Source organism: Rattus norvegicus, chromosome 18 (genome assembly GCF_036323735.1).
Source record: "Rattus norvegicus strain BN/NHsdMcwi chromosome 18, GRCr8, whole genome shotgun sequence".
Classification (NCBI taxonomy): Eukaryota; Metazoa; Chordata; class Mammalia; order Rodentia; family Muridae; genus Rattus; species Rattus norvegicus.
In genome coordinates this window covers 73587240-73600049 of record NC_086036.1, presented here as the reverse complement: position 1 = coordinate 73600049, position 12810 = coordinate 73587240, and the positions used below count along the sequence as shown (strand labels likewise).

Here is a 12810-nt window from a genome sequence, read left to right as displayed (position 1 = left end):
ACTAGTAAGAGACCCTGTTTCAAATAAATATGCACACACACACACACACACACACACACACACACACACGATGATATATATAGAGATTATATATAGATGGTATAGAGACAGACATAGCTGAGTGACAGAAGACACCACTCTCAACACCTCCACACCATCACACACCAGTGCATGCACCTGCACACACTCATACACCATACACCCATGCACACAAATTAATTAATTATTTTTAACACGAAAGTGAAAGTGACCATGAGCCAAGTCCTGCAAGCAGCCTACAGCAGCGGTTCTTAACCGCCCTAATGCTGTGACCCCTTAATACAGTTCCTCATGTTGTGGTGACCGCCCCCCCAACCATAAAATTATTTTGTTGCTACTTCATAACTGTCATTTTCCTACGGTTATGAATTGTAATACAAATGCCTAACACGCAGGGTATCTGATATGTAACCCCTATGGGGGTCACGACCCACAGGTCTGAGAACTGCTGATCTAGAACACAACAAAAGTCCTGACTAAGCTCTGGGTTCTCCCAGCAGCACAGCCTTGAAACGTGTCGATTTTAAACCCGGGAGCTGTGTGGACTGTAAGAGGGGCGGAAATACACATCAGATACGGTACACCTTAGCATTTATAAGTCTCTGGTTTTGAGCCCCTTGTCCCCAAGCATAGAAGGAAAGAGGAAGAGGAGAGGGGACAAGGGAGAAGAGTTGTGGGAAGGAGACTGAGGAAGTCTGTGTTGTGTTAAGCCAGTAAGTCTCTGCTAAATTGTTAAAGCAGCGATAGGAAATCCATAGACCCTCTGTATTTCCCTCACTGCAGTCACCAAACGTCTTCATCACATGGTATATTAATTTTGCTACTAGGGGTCTCACACACTAGGTTACAAGCCCCTGCAATCTGGAATCACGTGGAGCACAAAAGAGGTGCTCTCAACAGAAACTCGACAAAGGCGGAATTTTGACCCAATCTTGATTGGAATCATTTGAATACTGTGGCACAAACACGGACTCGGAGAAGTTGTACTGCCAGCCCAGGGTGGATCAGCAATGGCAGAGCCATACAGAGCCAAAGCCTGAGGCCCCTCAGCACTCCAGAACCGTGGGCAATCAATGACCTGAGTGCAGAGATCCAACCCACAGAGTGGCACCTGACTGCAGGAATTCAAGCTATCCTGGGCTACACGGGGAGATGGAGGCTGGTCTGAGCTATAGACTCAAAAGACAAAGAAGCCAGCATGGCCAGGGTTGGGGCACAAGGCACGCAGAGCGGAGGATATTCTAGAAACCTTGAGAAGGAATGTTCTAGGTTTAAAAAAAAGAAAAAACAAAAGAAAGAAAGCAGGGATCTAGTCGATTATTTTGCTTAGAAAATTTGGAATTTGGAACTTATCATGTAAAGCATGGGGTGTGCAGGGGTCAGGTTAAGAAGGAAGTGGAAACACAATTTGGACATTAAGCAAGATGGTTTTGAATAAGAAATCCTTGGGAACAAGCTTCCTCTGGGCTGGGCCCATGCCAGTGGCTCTTTATGGTATTCTCGTTCTTTCTATGATGACTGACACACGTGGGCACAATTCCTGATCCTCTGCCATCCACCGGGCACCTTGTCACACATTGGTATTTCTTTCTACCCCACTCCCACCCTCCCAAACACCCTCCCATCCCCAGGAGCTAAAGACCAAACCCAGGGCTTTGCGCTTGCTGGGCAAGTGCTGTACCACTGAGCTAAATCCCCAACCCCTTCTTCCTTCATGACAAAGCCTGGCTGTGGTCAACCCATGCCTCAACTGGAGTTACCGGCAAGGGCCACCAACCCAGTTGCATGTGACTGTTCCCTGCAGACTATCTCAAGCTTTTTGTTGAGATAAATAGTATCGCAGTGTACACACTTGCCTGCGTGGAGTTTTTCTAATCCATACAGCCAAATCCTTTCCCAAATTGGCCCAAAGAACACCCCCACCGAGGGCCTGTCCCCACCACCACCAATATCTTCTTGTTCAGGGGGCACTGGCAGTGATGTGTTTTCCTAATTTCCTGAATTTGGTAAGGAAAAATCCATCCACAGTAGAATTGACATTTTCACCTACCAATCCCCAGTCGGGGTAAACCGCTGGGGGTCTTTTGAAAAGGATTTGGCTGTACCTTGACTTTCCTTGTTGTTTTCTTAATCACACTTATTCATGGACGGTGGTGCACGGCGTCCCAGCCTGAATACAGAAGGCAGCTTTCAGGAGTCAGGCCTCTCCTTCCACCACATGGGTCCTACAGACTAAACTCAAGTCATCGGGCGTGGCAGAAAGTGCCGTCTTTGCTGAGCCATCTTCCTCGAATTCGGGTTTTTCTGAGGCAGGCTCTCAACTCTAACTGAAGATGACCTGGACTCAACGGTGTGTAGCCGGGGTTGGCTCTGAAATCACAGAGATCCTCCTTCCTCCGCCTCTGGAACGCAAGGATTGCGGGTAGAAGCCACCACACTACTTCTGTTTCAATTTGAATTTTTAAATTTGAATTTTATGAGTGAGGTCAGACATTCTTTCCATGTTCATACAATTCACTCCCATTCTCTTTTGAGGAACTAGGGAGATCACTTTTAAATCAGGATAAGGAAGTGGGTAGGGAGAAGAAAGGAGCCTCTGCACCAAGGTACAGCCCAGCATCCTCAAGCCACATCCCTCATGACCTGACTCCCCGCTTCGGAGCAGCCCTGCACCACCTCCACGGTCGAATGGCTCTGATTGGTGGAGACGAGTGACAGTCTCTCACATGAATGATCCTGATTGGTGGAGACGAGTGACAGTCAGACATTGTCGCTGCCCTTACTTGATTTTTGACATCTGCTCATCATTAGCTACTTTCTATAATGTTAAAGAATTATATTTATTTTTTATTATTTACAAAACTAGGATTATCTATAATGCTTTTTTGCACCTCCTTAAACTTTATACCGAACCCGGTTCCGCTTACCCTAGTCCTGTCCCTGCCGTTTCCCCCAGTTCCAAAGACTGTGCTTTCCACGGAGCTTCCTGGAATGGTAGATTACTAAATAACATGCTGCACGTGACAGATTTGAAACAGAATGGCTACGCCATCTATCAAGCCACTGATCTCCGGGGCCGATTCAGTTGATCTGGCGGTGGAGGCAGCCCTCCCTCCCCGCCCCCTCCTTCCTCCTTTATTCCTCCACGTGTCTCTCCTGAAGATGCACAGGCGAGGAAGATGACGGCCTTCCCTGTAGAGGAGAACCAGTCCTCAGTCAAAGGCGTCCGAGTAGCTGCTTTCCTTCATTAGGGCCGTCACATGAGCTCTCAAGGTGCGCGCGTCACTTCGCCACTGACTTCTTGGGGTGCACGTAAAAAGATTTCGAATTTTTTTCTAACTTACCAAATATTTTATTTTTCCTATCTCCAAAATAAAAAACAAAAACAAAAACAAAAATACAACAAGCATAGCAATCTATACTGTGATAAAAGCTGTATGAGAGCCTTAAGATATGGCTCAGTGAATCCAAGTCCATACTGCTCTTATAGAAGGCCCGCATTTGGTCCCTGGCACCCATGTTGGGAAGCTCACAACTGTTTATAGAACCAGCTCCAGGGGGAATCAGATGCCTCTGGCCTCTGAGTATATGTGCACTCATGGGTGAGTCTCTCTCTCTCTCTCTCTCTCTCTCTCTCTCTCACACACACACACACACACACCCATACACACACACAGTTAAATTTAATTTAAATATACATTTTATGTGTAAGTGGTCTTCCTATAAATGCCTTATTTTGCTTTTACTTTCAATCAAAGGAAATTGGACTTCTCTTTTCTGTGTTGGCATTACCAATGTTACAATCACGTGCTCTAAAACTATCCTAATGGATAGAGCAGAGCCCCCAGAAGATACCCTGTACCAAGGGATGATTCATCTGTGGGGCTGAACAGAAAGAGAAGGCCTGAGACTCCAGCCTTACTCGGGATGGTGGTCAACTTAAACTGTGGATGGCCTACTTCTGGAATTTTCCACTAGCTCATCATAAGTAATTAAGAACCCAAGAAGGGAAGCCATGTCTAAAGGAAGACTCCTGTGATGTTCAAATACAAGAGACCTCAGTCCAGCAGGGAGAGAGAAGAGACAGTTGCTATGGCACCTTCACCTGTGGTATATTCACTGGTCAGCAAACAGAGCCAGCTCTGGGCTGGGCGCTACAGCCATAACCACATAGGAATACGGGCCCATGCTTAGCCAATTAGGACGTAGGGATGCGAGAGTCAGCATGATCCTTATCTAACCACTACTGCATGTGCGAAGGTCACTGTTTCTCAGAGAAGCCTAATCCTAGTAATACAGAGAGTAAATGAGATGTCTCTGGCTGGTGTCCAGTTTCTTAATGGAGTGGACTCAAGCAAGCTTAGCTGACCTGTGGCCCAGGGCTCCATGTACCCCAGGGTAGCTATGAAATCAGCTCACGCGTTTGTAAATGATAGCATCCTATTGCCACGTCAAGAGGACACAGCGAGCGTGTAGCAGGGAGTTAGAGGCTCAGGTGGAAATGGGTATGAAAGTTATCACCGGGGTGAGAGAGAGAAAAATGATTCTATATGACCTTCAGGTGTTTCCAGAGTTAGACATCAAACACAACCCTGAAATGCCTTGTGGGTCTTAGTGTTATTTGTTAGAAAGCTCTGAAAGTGACACTGCTATCAAACAAGACAACAATGGAATCTCCTGTGTGTCAGATAGTTATTAGGGGCTGGGGGATGTATCCCACTGCTCCTTATTAGGAGAAATAGACAGCAGAATATGAAATAAAGTTATGATATTTTAATCAAAATACTGAACAGTATATACACAATGGCTGTAATTGCATGAATGTTCCTTACTGAGGGGAACTCACAGGGCTCCCGTGAGGACAGGTGACAGGGCCAGTGGAAAGAGTTCCTCATCTGACAAGTGACCCGGAAGCTGTGGTGTGGACGACGGCAGGTGACATGTTCTGAGAAGCAGTGTTTGTGGTGAGAGGCCACTGGAAAGATTGCCACAAAGAACAACATGACTGAATGATGTTTTCGGAGCTCTCTGGGTGACTTTGGGTTCTGGAAAGGAATGGAATCCTGGGTTGGCAGCTGAAGAGCAAGCCTAGATGGAAAAAGGGACCGAGGACTCCTGGGGACGGGAGATCTCTACAGAAAGATGTGAGGAGAAAGGTTTTTGTATGTTTCTTTTGGAACACAGTCTCACCGTGTAGCCCAAGCTGGCCTGGAATTCCAGAGCCTGGGGGCTCAATTTCCCAAGTGTTGGGATTGTGGATGTATGTACTACACCTGGCTTAGAAAGGAATTCTCCCCCCTCCCTCCCCCCCCGCCCCGGAGCTGAGAACCGAACCCAGGGCCTTGTGCTTGCTAGGCAAGCGCTCTACCGCTGGTTGGGGTAAATCCCCAACCCCTAGGAATTCTTAAAGTCCTTCATATGATGGAGCACTTTAACAGGGAATGGATGAGCTGGGCTCCAGACAAACGGGAATAGGTAAAGAATGACAATGACAGTGTCCAATCAAGAAAAATCAAGATCAAAGTGGACACGTAGCTCTGAGTAAACAGCCCTCTTACCGCCAGAGAACACCGGCAATGGTGGTGGGTGATTCATTCCCTCTCCCTCCTTCTCTCCCCCTCCCTCTCCCTCTCCCTCCTTCTCTCCCCCTGCCTCTCCTCTCTCTCCCTCCCTCCTTGCCTCCTTCTTCTCTCTCTCCCTCTCCCTCCTCCTCCCTCACTCTCCTTTTCTCTTTCAAAGACAATATAGTCCTGGCTGGTCTGGAACTTACTATCAGACTGGCCTCAAGCTCACGGAGATCCAGCTGCCTTCCTCTGCCTCCTGAGTGCAGGAAATATACACATGACAAGAAATGGTATAAACCGATAAAGAATCTATGTAAAGAAAGTATTATAAATTTAGATAATCAACAGATAATGCTCTAAGTAGTTCCATCAAGAAAGTGTAAGCAGAGGTTGGAGAGACGGCTCAGTGGCTAAGAGTGCTCCCTGCTCTTCAGGAGAAACAGAGCTCTTTCTGTTCTCATACTGCAGCCCACAACCTCTGTAACTCCTGAAGATCTGACGTGCTCTTCTGGCCTCCTCAGGCACTGCACTCACGGTACACACACACACACACACACACACACACACACACACACACACACAGAGGTATACATACACACATGAGCAAAACACCCATACATATGAAACGGAAATGAGTTAAATTAAAATCGTCAGAAAATTACAGTCTGGGAGCAGCAGTGCACATCTATAGACCCAGCTACTCAGGGGGCTGAGGAAGGAGTTTCTCTCTGTCTCTTAACTCCAAGAGCTTAAGACCAACCTGGACAACACAGCAAGATTCCCCTCCCCGCCCCAGGGAGGACAGGGAGGGAGGGAGAAGGAGGAGGGGAGGCTGAAGGAAGGTGGGAAGGGAGTAACTACCAAAAGAAAGAGCTAGGAGTTTGCGTATGGTGAGGAAAGACTAGGGGCTTAGAGTCGGTATGTATGTATGTATGTATGTATGTATGTATGTATGTATGTATGTATGAGAAAAGCAGTTTCTATTTTTAAAGGAAGGATTCAGACTTTTCAAAACCTATGCTTTCTTACTGTGCTTTCTCCTTTTCAGTATTCACTTTTATCAGGCAAAACCCTCTCTGCCTTTCCATCATGTATCAGATTTGTCTTGTGGATTTCTTAAGTTTTATTTTTTGTTTTGGTTTGGCTTGCTTTTTTTTTCTCCTAAAAGATGGGTGCCATACCATCTAACAAGCATTTTTTAATTTTACTTTTCTTGGATATTTTATGTATTTACATTTCAAATGTTATCACATTTCCCGGTTTCCCCTCCAGAAACCCCTTATCCCATCCCCCCACCCTTGCCTCTATGAGGGTGCTCCCACTCCAACCACAACGCCCTGGCATTCCCCTACACTGGGGCATCAAGCCTTCATAGGACAAGGGCTTCTCCTCCCACTGATGTTAGACAAGGCCGTTCTCTGCTACTTATGCAGCTGGAGCCATGGGTCCCTCCATGTGTACTCATTGGATTGTGGTTTAGTCCCTGGGAGCCCCGGTGTGGTCTGGTTGGTTGATATTGTTGTTCTTCCTATGGGGTTGCAAACCCCTTAGCTCCTTCAGTCTTTTCTCTAACTTGACACGCATTTTCAAAGGTTCTTTTTCTACTTGCTGTGGAAGAAGATGAACCCAAGAGCAGTAGCTTGCCAATGACTCTCCTGGCCTTTGCCTTAAGCAAACAACAAAACGGACAAGCTCTCCCAGTCTCTCTAAGTGCCAGATCCAAGAGAGAATATTCACAACTCGGAACTGGGAACTAGAGAGGCAGCTCAGTGGTTAAGACCACTTGCCGCCCCAGCAGCACCCACACGGCACTCACAGCCATCTGAAACTACAACTCCACCCTTTCCGCACCCTCTTCTGACCTCTGAGGGTACCAGGCATGCACACAGTACATCTACATGCATGACCTGCAGGCCGTCCAAACATGGTCAGGTGCGCCCAGGGTGTGGGCGTGGCCTCTGCCTCACTTTCACGCTTTCCCAGATAGGCTCGCCGGTCCATCCAAGTAATGGTGTTTTAAACTGATCTGTCCTGAGAACGTTCCGGGAAAGGGCTGCTCTGTTCACATTTAGTATGTGCTTACTGGCTTTTATTTACATGTCTTTCTGATCATGTATTCCAGAACTCAAACAACCTCCCTTGGATCATTCCTCGCTTTGTTACGCTCCTGTACATAAAGGCACACTGAAACTCAAGTATGGTTGTCTACAGCATCAGACTGAAGTCTGCCCCATTCCTTCCGGTCCTCAGATCCCAGGTCTGGCAGCCAAGATCTGCACAGGTCGGCTGAAATGTTAGCACAGGCAAAACATAAAAACTTTAAAAAAAAATTTTTTTTTTTTAAGTTAGGGCTGGTGGTGCCGAGGCACGCTCTGGTAATTCTAGAACTCAGGAAAGCCAAGGCAGGGTTGTAATTTGAGACTCTTGCTCAAAAATAACAACGAATTGGAGAAATATCCTAGATGTTGTGTAAAATACCACATGGAGTCGGCAGTGGGTGGTATAGCTTTTTCCCCCTCCGTATTAAAAGTAGGAAGGAAGGAAGGAAGGGAGGGAGGGAGGGAGGGAGGGAGGGAGGAAGGAAGGAAGGAAGGAAGGAAGGAAGGAAGGAAGGAGAAAGGCTGTACACACACAAGACTGAGAAATCAGACACTGCATGGCCCACGCTAGGGCCAATGGTTTAGAGCAGAAGCACAGCTATGGGCTAACAGCGGGGTAATGAGCTAACTGGGGAGTTCCCAAAACTTCCTCTGGACAATCTCCAGGTAGAGTGAGGGGCGACTGTAGGGTGCTTACAGTGACTGGGGAAGCTATTCAGGACCCAGAGCCTTGGGCCCAGGAAAATTGTTTCAGCACAGGCTGGACCTCATGATCAAATGAGGTCCTGGAAATCCCCTGGGCTGGAAGGGCTTCGCTTCCACCTGCCTCTCCTGGAACTGGTTCTACAGTCGCCTGTGCGTGCCCACAGCCGACAGACACTTCTGTCCGCGTATACCCACAGCTGAAGAGCACCATCTCTCAAGTATGCTGAAGACTTTTCCCTCACTGAGGCTCAGCTACTCCCCAAGAGCTCCGGAAACCACATCCCTGATTACTGTCTCATTCTGGTGAGAACCAACAAGATTAACCAAGATAAATCACACGGCACTGCCTAACCAACTGGCCATGAGCAGGCACAAATGTGGGAGAGTGTGCACAGATAGCATGGCAAACTTCATCAGGGCTGATCCCCTGCAGCCTTGCTGTGTTCCTTGGATCTTGTTCTGTAGCTCGAAATGTGTCAGAATTAATAATATAGCCTATACACGACCTGAAATTCAAAGTAGCTCCCTTGCCTCAGCCTCCTAAGAGCTGAGATTCAAGGCATGAACCACCATGGGTGACTTCCTATTTTTTAAACTATTTTGCTTATGGGGCGAGAGATCTGGCTCAGCTTTTCAGAGCAACCACTACTCTTGAAGACCCAGGCTCAGTTCCCAGCACTCACAATGATCTGATCCGTAATCCCAGTTCCAGAGGGTCCAACACCCTCCCCACACCTCCCCGGGGAACTGCATGCACATGGTGCTTATACATGCGTGTATGGAGGATGCCCATATACATATACATAAAATAAATCTTAAAATTAGTTTTTGAGGGGCTGGAGAGATGGCTCAGCGGTTAAGAGCACTGACTGCTCTTCCAGAGGTCCTGAGTTCAATTCCCAGCCACCACATGGTGGCTCACAACCATCTGTAATGGGATCTGATGCCCTCATCTGGTGTGACTGAAGGCAGTGACTGTGTGCTCATATACATAGAATAAAAAATTAAAATATATATATATAATTTGAAATACTAGTTCCTTGAAAAGCAGATCCACTGAAAGGTTCTCTTGTCTACTTAGTTATTTTGCCTTTTACACTTATTTTATTGGGGCGGAATGCAGGCATGCCGCAGCCGCAGCACACATGTGAAAAACAGAGGTCAACTTTAAAGACTTGGTTCTCCCCTCCCAGCCTGGGATTCAGAGCTCAAACTCCATCCCGAGGGTTAATGTCAAGCGCCTGCACCCCCTGCACTATCTGTATAGCTCACAGGGTTCGTCATACTACATTTAAATAAGATTCGTTCCAGAGTGTGTTGGCTACGTTTCCAGAACCGGTTCTTCATTTGATCTCAGGCCTCTCGACCCCAGAGTGTTCCTCTCTGAAACCTGCGATGGCTCTTGCCTGGTTATCTCCTTCTGACCCTACCTCCTTCTCTGCTCCCTTCCTCCTTCCTAAATGGAGGCATTCATCCAGTACTGCTGCTGCTGCTGTTGCTGCATCCTCCCCCCCACCCCGCCCCCAATTTTTCAAGACAGGGTCTCTCTGTGTAGCCCTGGCTGGCCTGGAACTCAGAGATCTGCCTGCTGAGTGCTGGGATTAAAGGTATGTGCCACCACTCCCAGCAAGTGCTTCTTTTCTTTAACTATTTTCCCCCCTTAGGGATGGGGCCAGCATGCCACAGCACATATGTAGAGGTCAGAGGTCGCCTGTGGGAGTTGGTTCTATGCTCCCTTCACGCAGATCCAGGGTATTGAGTTCAGATCCTTGGGCTTCACGGCAGGTGCTTTCACCACCAAGCCACCTCCCTACCCCCTCCCAGGGCTTCCTCTTACACTTAACCTCCTTATCCTTCCTCCTGAGTAACTGTCCCTAACTTCCTTTGTCACCTGTGCCGACAGTAACGATGGCTGACAAGTACGAGGTGCCAGTCACTGTGCTCAGCTCCATATTTAAATCTTATGGGAGAGAGCAACGTTGTCTCTACTGTTATCCATAGACACACAGAAGTTTGAGGGCCTTAAGCAGCCTGGACAAAGTCGCCAAGACAGTGAGGGCACGGTCACCTCAGAGGCCCCACTGACAGCAGATGACCACTCTTTTTTTTTTTTTTCTTTTTTTTTTCGGAGCTGGGGACTGAACCCAGGGCCTTGTGCTTGCTAGGCAAGCACTCTACCACTGAGCTAAATCCCCAACCCCCAGATGACCACTCTTGTAGTTCACCCTGTCCCATTCAGTCTCCCCAGGACACTCTCTCCAAAGGACCAGAGCCATCTCTGGTAGCTGCTGCCCCAGGCTGACATTACTTTACTCACTGATGTGTTTGCAATGGTGAAGCTATTAGACCACTTCCGAACCCTGATCGTTGGCTCCCTTTACTTTCCCCTGGAAAATGTTCCTCTGGAAGGAAGTTCTCATACCCATCCACCTAGCCTGGAGCTCGGGCGAGGCCTGGGGCAGAGGGGAGCTTTGTACTTAACAGGTCTCTGCAGGTGTGACACCTGACTAAACATTGTTCACTGCCACTTCTCCCTCCTCCTCCTGTCTCCACGGGCAGTTCCTCCTGCTGACTTCCTATTTAGGACAACCCCCCTTGTTCTCCAGTTCCCCTTCTGAAGCCAGCTCGGGGCCCTCTCCTTCCTTCTGCTGGTGACCCTCACTTGACTTCCCTGGCCTGTGACTGTCTCTTATCTCTGTGGTTTCTATATCTGCCTCCCTTTCCACTCCATGGTCTCCACCCTGGAGCAGGCTCCCCTGGTCCAGCTTTCTTGGCTAACCATTCCCCATCCCCCCATCCCCATCCCCCATCCCCATCCTCCATCCCCATTCCCCATCCCCAGACTCCAGACCCCTCTATATTCTTTGTTTACATTTTTTGAGACAAAGTTCAACTATATAACCCAACCTGGCTTCAACTCTTAATCCTCCTGCCTCAGACTCTGTCGGGATTATAGACATGAGCTGCCACAGCCAGCCCTCTTCTCTATTCTTGAGGTCAAGCAACTCAGGTCAAAACTTCCCCCTCTATTCCCCTTCCTCAAGAGATGTCCATGTTCCAGAGACGCTTGCAACAGGCTTAACCCCAGCAAAAGCCAGACCTACTAGAGCTCTTCGCATACAGAAAGTATTTCATCCGAGTTTATCAAACCCAGGAACCCAGTGCCTGCTTATGCTTTCAAAGTTTTGTTTTTGTTTTTTGTTTGTTTTTTTTTTTCGCTTTTGCTTCATCCAGTCAAAATGTTCTTATCCGTCACTGTCACTGTTACTGTCACTGCCACTGTCACAAGCCTCAACTCAGTCAAAAGACTTTCCCCTATTCCCTAAAAGCATGGCTATTTAAAGTGAGCAACCTTTCTTCTCCAACAGCTCCCTCTGTCTCTTTCTCCCACGTCCTGTGATTTATCTCCTGCCCCAGTCTTATCCACCTGGCCCTAGGGATCCACAATCCCAGTACTGTAGCTGGTGCTAAGAACCCAGCTGGTGGGAAAATTGCATCTACCCTCCAAGAGCTCCTGGCCCAGCCGAAGCAAAAAGGAGACTCCAGCAACAGCCACAGGACGGCCCAACATGTCCCACACCCACCGCAGGCACTGGGAAAGAGCAATACAGACATTTTCTCTATGGTGTGCTCTCTCCATGCCACCCTTTTGAAGACACTTGGGTGAGCATTTAGTTCATGCAGAGCTCTGGGCCACTATTGGTCAGCTCCAGGGCTTTGAGAATGTTGCTTAACTCCCTGACAGTTTCCTCATCAGTCAAATACCATGGTGAGTCAGTTCCCTCCGAGGGAAACTGGGAGGCACTGTGGAGTGATGTGGGGAAAGCATTTAAAGAACCTAATAAACTACACAATAAACAATGCAGTCTTTTTCGTTATCTGAATCGAATGACTGCTGGAAGTGTGGAACAAGACACGTGTGCACAGTTTCTGGGATCTCAGGTAACTTTTGAAAGTGGACCAGAAACTTGCCACCAACAGCAGGGCTCCTAAGACCTTCACCATAGGCCTCAACTCAGACTTCACTCTGCCCCTCCTTGTCACCAGTCCTGCCAGAGTGTAGGTGGGATAGCTGGGGTTGCCAGTGGCTTAAAATGATGATGGTTCAGCCTCCCCAGCACTGAGATTTCAGGTGTGAGTCACGACACTTCCGGCTGTTTTTTTTTCTTTTTTCTTTTTTTCTTTTTCTCTTTTTCTTTTTTTATTTTTGAGAAGAGTTGGAGGGGAAAGAAAGAACGCCTGGCTCTTGTTGCTGGGTGCTGGGACCGGTGAAGAAGGGTCTTGGGCTCTTAACTGAACTCCAGAGCCGAAGGGAGCCATCAGTCTTTTCCTTGACACTTGATTGAGCCTGATCCAGAACCAGATGTGCTGCTGCCACACCCCGGATGGTGCGAACATACTAT

At 47.9% G+C, this 12810-nt stretch overlaps 1 protein-coding gene across 3 annotated transcripts in view; it reads right to left on the bottom strand.

Annotated features, from left to right (window-relative positions):
- The window catches only part of Pstpip2 (proline-serine-threonine phosphatase-interacting protein 2), an 86140-nt gene that overhangs the window by 71819 nt on the left and 1511 nt on the right, over positions 1–12810 (bottom strand). The gene's annotated exons all lie outside the window — the stretch shown is intronic.